Genomic DNA, 12,589 nt, shown 5'->3' on the forward strand with positions numbered 1-12,589 from the left:
CTCTACACCAGATTACGTCATCATAACTACATTTGGCTTCAGGATAAAAAACAGATGGATCAGAGAAAAGTGACTCATACTATTTATGTTTATGTCATGCAGTCTACACATTTTTTCCACCATCTTCTGTCCAGTGTCTCCTGGTTGGTTCTTGATGTTGATAAAACTCAGTTTGGATGTTTATGGAAACCCCAACACAGACATATATGAGCATTATTGCTTCTCTCTCCATTTGATTAATAGTTATTGGTGTTATTTTTGAACTGCAGATGTGAAATACAGACTACGTTACTGTTTTGTGGGTGTGAGAGAAGTTACAGTCAGATGTAAGTGTCCCCTCTTGGGGCCGATGCACTTCTTAGCGACTGCTGGCTGTTTATGTGACACCTTCTCAGAAGTGTAAATGCTAGAGAGGCATTTAACAGCTGAGCTGGGCTGTGATCCCTCTGCTCATCGGGGCTGCTGGGAGGCAGAAATGGACGGCTGGGCAAGGGCGAGGGTGGGGGCCGAGGTGAGAGGGGATGTTGTTTTCGGGAAGTGATTCTTATCCTGATCCCATGGCAGCTCCCCTGCCGCGCTGGATGAAAGCTCTTCGGCCAGCCGTCGTCGCAGTAACTAATTTGCTGAGATTTTCTGCTCGGCTGGAGGCACGAGGAAGAGGCCACCTCACCCAATCGTCAACCGCCCCCCCAACACCAACTTCATCCTCTTCAACTTCCAAAACATCTGAGTTTAAGTTTAAGTCTCTCACCAATAATTTAAATGACTTTTCTTTCAATCTTACATTAAAAACATGTCATATTTAAAGAGCTTTAACCCTATTTTGATTTGATGAATACACCTGTAACTACTGAATTTAGCTCATCCATTTTTCCTCAATGACTTTCACCTCCATTAATATTGCCTTCAAACCCTCCATAAAAACTACAAACTAGATTTTACAATTCTAGTTTGTACAATTTTTTAAACTTTCCCAACTATGATGATTAATGTACATGTGGCAGTAACACTTAAACATAATTTATGTTCTATTTTATTATTACTATAATAATAACAATAATAATAAAGGTTGGGTACTGAGTGCATTTTTACATAATTAAAGCAGTTCAAAAAAATAAATCTTCATTGATATCACTTGAGATTCAGATTTTCTGTGATTCCAACACAAGTTTATCTTGAACTTGAAAGGTGAAATAGTGACCTAAGCTACGTCTTGTCCAAATCCTTCGTTATCTCCTTTTTCCCTTCCTCTCTTTATTTCTTCGCAAATCAGTTTCATAATTTTACCCAATCACGGCTATGGCACCCCCAAGGGTTCAAACAGGTCATTGGCAAGAAGCCATAATCCTCTTCTTGAACTCTGACCCACAACGGCCATTTTAACTGGGTCAAATACTGGAAGCGGATCAGATCAAATCCTGCAGACTCTGACACATTGGCAGACTGGGGTGGGAGAAGGTGAGCTCTTTATACTTTTTCACACTTCTTGAATCCCCTAATAATGCATGTGGTGGATAAGCATCATAAGGATGAGGATTTAAGGCAGAATGATCAACAATATTGATGGGTAAATAGTGCAGGACCACATAATACCACACACACTGTATATAAACCATTAAGAGGCAAAGCCGGCGTTCGTGTGTATTCATGTAATTATGTGTGTGTGCTATGTTGTAACTAAGCATCCACAATTCCAGGCAATAACAACACTTAAGGACAACAATGGGCCTTTTAATAAAGCTGTTCGGCTCTCCTCTAAGTCTTTCTGTGTTGTTTTAGCTGTGTTGATAATCCAACTTCTAGCAGTTAGTACAGCAGCCAACGAGAGCAGTTAGATTACAGCCTACACATAACGTTTCTGTCTCATAAGGTGGCACTGCATGGGATTACTGTATAAGGAATAATGAGTAGTGTTGTACTCAAGATGACACAATCCAAAATCAAGACAAGACCCAGTAAAGACCAAGACTTTTGGGAGCTGAGACAAGTAAACAGTTAAAGACAATTCAAGTGAACAGTTAAAGAGAATTCTCTCTTTAATTTTAGTTTTCTTTTAAATACATTTAACAGAAAAAATCAAGGGTTCTGGAACTCTTTCAAAGCACAACACGCAAAAATCTCAAATCTAGACAAAATGTTCTTCTTGCAAAAGAGCCTCTGATAAATCCAAAGTTATTATAAATGTCTGAAAAAGAAGAAGTTTATTTGTCAGGTGAAACTGAAAATAAAATGAACTGAAGCTCCAGCTTTTGCAAGTGTCTGACACAGAAGGAACTGGAAAAGACTTCTAAGGAGGCAGAATCAGTGAGCTAACGGTAAACGTTTGAAGTGAAATCACAATATTAATTAATCAAGAACAGTTTTAAATGCTATTAACAAAATAATGAAGTTGAAGAATAAGAGATCAGTGCTGGTCTCGACTGGTCCTCATCTGTTAATCGTCAACTGACCGAGTCCGGCCAGTCCGAGACCGAGACAAGACTGAGTAAAAATGCCCATCCATCCGACAAGACCAAGACCTTCAAAATGTGGTCTTGAGACTGGTTACAAAGTTCAATCATAACCATCAGCTTCACCATTGATTTTTAAAGTTCTTAATTTAGCAAAAATTCAAAGCAAAGACAAAAAACTTCATCCGTTATCAATTTAATAGCGTGAGACCAAGTTTCAAGCTGTCCAAGTTTGCCCACAACCTTGACTTCTACTTTGGCCTGTTTGGGCTGAAGGCTCCTGTGAGCAGACCTGTGCCGTCTTTGCCAAAGTGAAAATCTGTGGAGCTGAAGTGTGGACTTCTGAAGCTAGGGTCAAACTAATACAAGGACACAGAGGTGAAGCCCACAGTCTAACATGCAGGGACACCCTCCTCCTCGCCCTGGCCATATTTAGAGATGTAACTCTTGGCACATCTCAAGAAGAGCCTCATGGGGTTGAAGAGGGTCGATGCGGACTGCAGAATCACAACACAATTACAGCTCCCCTTCTTAAAGCCATGTACGAGAGGGTTGAAGCACAGAGTGGAGGCGTGTATTTCTAAAATCCCACTGTTAGCTTTTAGCACCACGCCCCTGCTGCTAAAATCTCATGGTTGTTCATGCAATGCTGCAAAAAGGGTTCAGGTGTTGCTCTAAGCGTGTTATTACCCTCTCGCCGATGGCGTCTGTCACACTCGGTCCCTGACAAACGCAGCAGAGAGGCTGTGCATGAATCTGCCTTTACTAAACCTCTGAGCACCTCAATTATTCAGAGGCAGAGAGGAGTCAAACATTCCCATTTAAAGATCTAACACTTGTTTGACCAGCTGATTGTCCCACAGGCTTGTTGAGACAGAACAGCGTGGCTGGGCGACGGGTGAAGAGACTAAAGGAGAAATCCTCCTTGGCTCCAAGACAATGAAGGTCCTTTAGCAAAAACTGACACACAGTCCTTGCAAAAAGTATCCAGTACATCTTTTGTCCAAAGATATTTGTATTTTGAATTTCTGCAATAGTTAGAGCAGGTCAGTCACTAATTAATTTACATTTTTCAAAAAATATCTAACCACTGTCCTTTATTTCTAACATTTCACGTTTATGTCGTCATTTATTCATTGCACATTTTACAATGATCACGGTATTATTATTACTATTGTGTAGGTACTGACTCAGACAATGCACACACTTCTTTCAGCAGGAATAATGGCTCTCTCCCAAAATAATTTAGGGATGGTTTGATGAACACAATTAGTTTGAGATGCTCTCAAATGTGACTAATCTTTAGCTAATGAGTGTGCCATGTAATGGACAAACAAAGCAGATCATTGGAGCCATGTTTTACAAATTATAGGATTTAAAAAGATCTGCTGTTAAATATCTTATCACAGCTTAAATGTTTAATGAAGTTCATGCGCTGATTCAAAAGGGCTTTGGAAGTAAGGGGCTTGCAAAGTATTAGGAAGGTAGATCATAAGGAAATGACTAGTTTGGTGTATTTTGTCACTCAGAAGCGACAATAAACCAGTATTACACAATATTAAACAATTTATAAAAATATGTCTTAAGTAACTGTAGTACACGGTCTGCACTACTGCTTTACGATAGAAACAGGAAGAGTACTGAATATACAAACCTGCACACACCTTCAATAGTGAGGGAAGGCAGTCATGGGGATAAGCTTCACCTGTGTGAAGACAAGCGGGAAATCTACACTTTCTATGCACTTACATACCAACAAGACTAGAAGGGGATGTAATCCATAAACAGACAGAGATATGGAGAAACACAAACAAAGAAACCATAACATAAAGTAGGAATTAGAAGGGGAAAAGAAATCATCATTTGAAACTAAACAGATTCAACAGAAAAAGGGCCCATTAGGGCTTTAACTCATGACCATCTCAGTACAACAACTTAAAAAAAAACCTAACCAGATCACTACTTGACAGATAGAATAGCTATATGAAAATAAAACAAACTAGCTCTGTACCATTCGTTAAGCAAGTTGATGCTTGCCTTAAAAATGCAAATCACTCGAGGGCAGTAAATGTAAGTCATTGTTTAGAAAAAAAAAAACCTGCATAAGGGTCAGACTGTCTGCATTGTGTCTGTTACCACTGTGACAGTTACACAACTTAAGGGCACACAAAGGTTCCCATCACTCCTCAGTATCAACAGGTCCCTTTATATATTCTAGTAGAAAATACTTAATGTAACTATACCTTCAATATTTTTCCTTTTTTGCAGAATGGATGGTTTGGAAGATGAATGCATGCCAAATGCTTGTTTTCATTTTCATATTTGAAATAAACAGAAAACTCAAACCTGCCTGTTTATCGCCTTTTAGGGTATCAGAGGAAGTTGACTTTAGGTGAAGTTTGGCAGGGGGAAGGGAGCAGGGGTAAGGAGGAGAGGAGTTCCATGGAGATGCCAATCCTGCATTTGAACTTAACCTGACTGTGGCCCGGGACTGATGCAGCAATTAGCACCAGGGATCAGCATCAAAAGGAACGGCACAGTGTGAGGCTGGTCTAATTAGTCATATGAACAGAAGCAACAGACCGACCACTGCATGCCTCTGGTCGTGTGGGAGGGAGGGAGGTAGCGTGTGTGTGTGTGTGTGTTTCTCACTCATTCTAATCAACTGCAGGTGAATGGGAGTCCACAGTAGTGAACACATGCTTGAAGTTCTATGATGGAGTCATCATGAAATGAAACGTTTTTTTGCAGTTAGTGCAAGTCGGCGTTCCAGCCTTGTGCATAAAGTCAGCTGGGATTAGCTCCAGCAACCTCTGAAAATGACTTGATGGTGACACCAAGTTTTTAAAGAGAGGAGATTGGGGCAGATTTATAAAGAAAACCTGATACTAATGCATTGCTTCTACATTTGCTCAACTCTTGGAAACACTAGATGACACACATCATCTACTTTTGAACCTGGATGAAGGTGAGGCAACTATAGTACAGCGTCGTAGCAGGCTACAAGCATGTAGTATTGGCAAGTGTTGGTTAAATTTAAAACTAAATAAATCATTGATTGGAATATATCAACAAACCCTGTTCACAAGTCTAGAAAAAATTGCGTCACCCTGCAAATTGTGTTTAAAGCCGCTATCCGGAGTTTCTGAGAGAACGCCTCGATGTCCCGCCCTCAACAACTCTACTTCCTAGGTAGTGATGTAGATTATCTTCAGTTATAAGGTTAGATATAAATCAGCTTTCTCAGAATGTGGCCCTTCGGTGCCCCGCTGGCCTCTGCAGGTGAACACTGACATGTAATATGCAGAAATAGCTGTGATAATGGGGATTTACATTGACCAAAAAAACCCATGCACATATATTATCACAAATAGTCGCCTCTGCCGGCTGCTCTGTAATCTAGTAAAAAATTGTGGAGGAGGTGAAAGGGTCAGGTCACAACATCAGCCATTTCATTACAGTGGCTCAAATGTCCCACAACTCAATTCAATCACGGAGCGATTATTCTTCCTTAGACTCCACTCAGCAGGGAATTGGCTGCAGTTTGTTGCTGACCTTTTCACGCCATAGCCATTTATCTGAAGGTATAATTGTTCAGATGGTTTCACCGTCATATCCCTGAGTGCTGCTGCTGGCTCTCTGAGCCGTCACCTATCCTGTTATAGCTCCTAACACTGAGTCCACCAGAGATGTGAGGCAAGAAGAGCATCACAAGTGTGTCTGTGAAGGTCCTCAGTCAGCTATCTATCTATCCATCTATCAAATATATATCTATTCATCTATCTAGCTATCAAAGTCTACAAAGTCTAATAATTGTAAATCCACAAATTTAATTCAACTTTATATTCATAGCGCTAATTATAACCAGTCATCACATAGCACTCGTCCTTTTTAACAGGCAGAAACCTCCGGCGAATGTGTGTTGCCAAAAATATATTACTTTGCTCTTTTAGTAACCTAATTATAGTACTTTCCACTTTGTATACTAGCTTGTAAAACCGAAATTTTTCTTTCTTTTTTAAACTTCAGAATGCAAAAACAAAACAAAAAAAATGATAGTGGGGTTTTCTAAAAAAAAAAAAAATGTAACCATGCAACCCAATCCTGGAATATGCAGGGTTTTCTGGGTTTGTGCAGAGAAAGAAAGGTTTGGATGAGTAATACAGTAATTCGTCTCAACACAAAGTTTTCAACAGACCAGACTTTTGTGGATAACAATGAACAGTGACAGTGTGAAATACTTTTGTATGATAAAGAACAAACTGGGCCCGTGGGAAGAAACAGTCTTGTGTCCAAAGTGTTCGCACTTGAGGTGCTTTGAAGTCAGTGTTTTGATCAATGTCAGTACAAAATCAACTGTATGTCAAAAAATAAAATATCATTGGAGCGCACTCAAAAAAAAAATCCAAATCAGTACAATTACAAAGTTTGAATCAAATCCTACCACATGGCAGACAGTCCGTCTGCCCTTTTAGTGGGATTGAAGATGTCAATCTTTTCCTGGAATCAAGCTGGGAGGCTCGCCATCTCGAGGATCTTCTGGATGGTGTCGCTGGATCTTTCCATGGACTATTAGAGAAAAGACCTGACCTGCATTAAAAAACACAGACTTACTGTCTTCTCTATGTTTAATCTCTTTTTATTAGTAATTGCTTTTCCCTTTTCGTTGTACAACATATACTGGATACAATTATTGTGTTAAGAATTGCTACATGCAATTACTTTCACAAGTTATTTTCCCCAGTAATCAAATATCAAAATATTCAACTCAATTTCCAGTAGGTTGTTTTATCCTGCCAATATTTATACATTCAATAAAATGTATCATAATACTACAACATAGGTTGGACATTAAGCTGCTTCAGCTTAACTAGTATGAAAAAATATTGCATTCAACATCAATTTAACTTAAATCTGGTAATAAACTTACAAATAAAAGAAAAAATAATAATGCTATACAAATTATTCTTAACTCATTCCCACAGACCCACAGAATATTTTGTACTATGACTATCTGAGATCTGAATGATTGAAGACTCTACTTTCAATAGAAAAAAAAAAAAGTTTCTGGCTCGTTTCGTTCTTTTGTAATCAGCCGTTGAATAGAGCAAGTTTGACACAAATCTTCAGCTTCAGAGAAAAAAACTGAGAAAACAGCCTTTTTTTAAAAAAAAAAAAACCCCTGTCAGTGACTTTAAAGCTATTTTTTTTGCGATAGTGACAACTCTAATATCTGAACATTGTTTCCTAATATAAAACAAAAAAAAACACTGAGACAGGGCTTTTGATGATAAAATTATTATTATTTTGCTATCTAGGTCAGAGTTGAATGGATTTCTTACTGTATTTTGGTGAACCTCCAAGTTTCTCGCCTGTCAGTTTGCACACACGCAACTTCCTCCTCCTCGCGGACATGCCGAGTCTCACTGCTTGCCCTGTATTTGTATCGTATTATCTCACCATCGCCACACTCCAATAATCCGCTAAAGTTCCACACATGCTCTGGTTGGCTGTGAGCTGTTGTGCGCTGGTAGGAACATTGACATCATCTCTCGTGGCGCCATTTTCTGTTTAGTAACTCCTTTCCTCTCCATCTGAGCTCTGCATCCAAAAGTATGCTGCTACGACCGACATGTCACCTATTATTTTGCTCGACATGCAGCGATGACCGCTTTAGCTCGGTTAGTTAATGGTTTTATCTCACAATCGCAACATTATGAATACTCCACTCAGGTCCACACATGTTCTGTGTTAGTATGTGGAGCTGTGAGCTGATGGATACTTTACAATATCACTTCATAGCGCCATAATCTCACTCGTCTCTGCTTTTCCCTCCTTAGCTAATGGTAGCATCAGTGGCTAATCTCACATCTAAAGGTGCGCTGCTGCCACCTTCAGGGCACAGTTGGTTACTACATCACATTACAGCTTAGATATGGATGAGAGACCTCCGCCAGGGTGTTTTCTAGTAATCTCCGTGAAAAAAAGCAAATGACGAGTTTTCTCGTCAATGGCACTGAGCGTTTGGATTTGAAATGATGACTTATCTCGTCAATGGCACTGAGTGAGTTAATATAAAGGCATCTATAATAAAATAAAGTATATAAATTAGGGATGCACCGAAATGAAAATTTGAGGCCGAAGCCGAATAAAATATAAACGCTTGGCCAAATACCGAATGGGGTTAAGTTTTTCACTATTTTTTTAAATAGTGCATAAATAGCCTAGAATACAATTTTAGACATGTTTTTTTAAAAGAAAGTAAATGTTTATTGAATATTATGACATTTTTTTAATATTCCATTAGCCTTTGCTTTTCAAAAACGCGCAACAAAGTTTTTCATTTATATTAGCCCTTCAAATAAAACAAAACATGCATTCCAAAATAAACTAAAAAACATTAAAGGGGAGTTATGATTAAAAAAAAATCACTTAATAATGGTTTTGCTACAGTGATATACATCCATTTTGCCTCATTCAGAGGGCCAAAGTTGAAAAAGTTCTGTTTCCTTCCTCGCTTGTTATTCCACATTTTGTAAGTCAGCTCCAAACGGGCGAGTTGGATTTTGCCCACGTTGGCAGGTGACGTCACCTAACACGCCTCCTGGAATGTGAGCTCCTCCCTCTCTAACTATCTTACAGCTAAAACAAACACTGCGGTTTAATATAGAATATTTAATATACTTTATTGCCATACATGTAAATGCAAACTGCACTACTGGGCGCCCAAACTGCACTACTTTTTCTGCTGCTGATCGTGTTGGGAGTCACTGCTTGGAGCCACGGTCCCATTGTTTACACACATCAGCTGTTAGCACTCCGTGCTAATGCTACACCAGTCTATGCAGCGAGACCCGGTGTAGTGTAAGGAGGAAACAATGGGGATGTTTACGGATTCATGGCTCACAGCGCTAACAACGGACTTGGTTGTGGAAATAGACGGTTTCCAACTTTTACACGATGATGGACGACGGAGAGTGGTAAGCGGAAAGAAGAGACTCTGGCTGTGTTGTGTGCGGAAAGGAGGAGCTGCTGCTGCTGGTTCTGCAGCAACGCGTGCACACATTTCCGACTCTAAATCACTGCACGTTGTTTGATTGCGTCATTGCGTCACACGCTACTATTCGACCTTGCTTTTAACTCACTAAAGCGAATGCCAAATGTTGCTTTTTTGCAATATTCGGGCGAATATATTCGGTGGCTGAATATTCGGTGCATCCTTAATATAAATAAATTAATTTCTCTTATTTTACTAAGCAAAATACACAATTTTGCATTATTTGTTCCCTTAAAAATAAAACACTCATGACGTCATAGCCGATTTGCATAACATGTTGGAATATATACACAAACTGAAGTTGGAGCTTTGTACTTATGTGGTTCAGCTGTTAGAGAAAAGACAAGAGAATTGTCGAAGCACCGAAGACATCTATGGCTGCCAAATATAAACAGAGCGGGCTTGGACGAATAAAAAACTAAATATACAAGTGTTTGCAGTGAATGTCGTGTAAATTATCTAGTAATGCAGCTGGGTACCGTGACAAATATTTTTTGTTTCTTTCTTCTTTTTGCAGCCAGTGATACAGTGTTGGAAACAGTAATAAATAAAGATCAAGAGACTTCATGGCTCAAATTCATGGTAACCAAACACCCAGCACTGGAATTATTGAACTAAACATTTATAGAAAAATTGCTTTTTTTTATTTTAGATTTTCTTTGCAAGCTATTGAGCAATGAATAAGAAACCAAACACAAAATAATTATAATAATTAACAAAAAAGTTATTTGAGCTGTTCGGCATAAGGAGACATGCCTAGTCAACAAATCCTGATGTTTCAAAGTCATATTATTTAGTACTGTTTGCTGTTGAATAAATTATGGCATCGAGAGTGGTGAAATATGTTGATAAAGTGAACACATTGGTAGACACGGTGTTAGCAGATGCCGTTTTATTTGTTTGTATATCCTCCAATATCGCGACGCGTGACTACTTAGCGAAGCACAACTGCATTAGCATTTAGCCCGTTAGCGTTCAATAGCAACGAGGTGGCATTTAATAAGGGCGTAACTTACCAATTCCAACACTGAACTAGTGACAGGACTCCTATGACAATCTGCACAGCAGCAGCAACACCGAGTTGATTTTGTGGCAATACAGTGTAATGTTATATTTTTTAATTAGCAACCTGTATCTGCTGGTTAAACACGTGGCTTTGAGAGAAAAATACATTACCCGAACATACTTTTCCCAGGCTGATCTGATTGGCTGTCAGTGCTGGGGTGATTTGTCAAATGATGCATTCAGGAAAATCGGATTTTTAAACATTGCAGCCTAATCATACTTTGAACAAAAAACCAAGACATAGGCAACTGGCAGCCCTTGGTCTAATTTTACGCGGCCCCCAATGTAAACGTACAAAATGACAGTAAATACAATAAAAGCTAGAATACATTAAAAAAAATACAAAAAATTACAACATTGCAGAAAAATACAGTAAAAGACAAAAAAAAAAAACACAGAAAATACTCCAAAAACACACAAAACAATGACGAAATGAACAAAACGACAACAGCAATGCACAAAATTACTCCAAATAACAGAAAACAACGACAAAAATACACAAAATGACTCGAAAAAACATACAAAATGAAAGAAAATGACTAGAAAAACACAAAGAAAATGACCCACAGTACTAATAAACAGGCAAAACGACAACAGCAGTACACAAACTTTACTCCAAAAAACACAAAATGACAACATAAATACACAATCTGACTCCAAAAAAAAAAACATACATTTTACAAGAAAACCACATAAAAAAAGGACAAAATATGTTCACAAAATGAAATCATAGCAAGCAAGACTACAACTAAAACATACACAAAATGACAGAAAAACACACATTACTATAAAAACTCATTATTATTTCCTGTGTTCATGCTCAGATTTATCATTATTCTAAATACTGGCATGAATGTTGATAATGTGGCCCTTCAATCAAACAAACAAATTTTTGTGGCCCCCGCTGTGATATAAGTTTCCCACTTCTGAAATAAACTAACCCTTTTATTTTCACTATTTATTCATTAGCATGAATAAGGTGTCATGAAGGCAGTCATTAAGTGTTACCCTAACCCCACTAGATCCCTCCACATAACCCAAAAATGCCAACATAGCTCCAAAGATGTCACAATTTAGCAAACAACACTTAATTACAGCTTAATGTCAGCCTTCACAACATCTTATTCATGCTAATGACAGTGTAATGTCAGCCTTATGACTTTAAGTAAAGTGTTACCCTTTGTTTTAAAGCTAAAACTGCCTTCAATGGTACATTTCTTTAATGTTCTTCCAGCAAGTTAATTTTGTCTTTTAAAAAATACATATGTTGTTTCATTTATTCAGACAAACTTTTTTCAGGAAATGTATTTTGAAATTTTCTTTGATCTCCCTGACATGTTTCGACTGTCAACTTTCAGTCTTCCTCAGAGGAGTCTGCTGATCGCTTCATTGTGTCCTTATGAGTTCTTCTCTGGAGAAGAGACCATCGAAACATGTCTAGAGATCAAAGTAAATTTCCTGAAAAAAAAAAAAAAAATTCTAAATAAATGAAACCTTAATATGTTCTTAAAAGTTCTTTAAATGATTGACAACTGAACTCAAATAAGCAAAACATCTATAGTGAGTTAGATTTAACTTAACTATATGATATATTTGACATTTTATCCCAATTTTTGACTAAATTGTGATTTTCATCATAATTTGATGAAAATCACAATGTGTGTGATTTATGTAATGATCATCATATTGATTATTCATGTAATGATCATCATATTATTTATGTAATTTTATCACATTATTTATGTGTATAACATATTATGTTCTATACACTTTTGCAACAGTGTCTAGAAACTAGAAACTAGCTTGTTTCTCGAACAGATTGTCCAGTTGTTTCTCTTATTTATTCAGTTTTCCTCTGAGGCTTATCCTTGCAGGCCGCCATCTGTGTTTCACATCCAGGCAGCACCGACCCCTCAAAGTGTGAATAATATTCAGTCAGAAGTAACGCAAGTGGGAAAGCTTTTAGCACATTATCCACTGGCAATTGTAAGGTAATCTGATTTGCTGGCACAGGTCT

The sequence above is a fragment of the Gouania willdenowi genome, chromosome 16, assembly GCF_900634775.1.
Source record: "Gouania willdenowi chromosome 16, fGouWil2.1, whole genome shotgun sequence".
NCBI lineage: Eukaryota > Metazoa > Chordata > Actinopteri > Blenniiformes > Gobiesocidae > Gouania > Gouania willdenowi.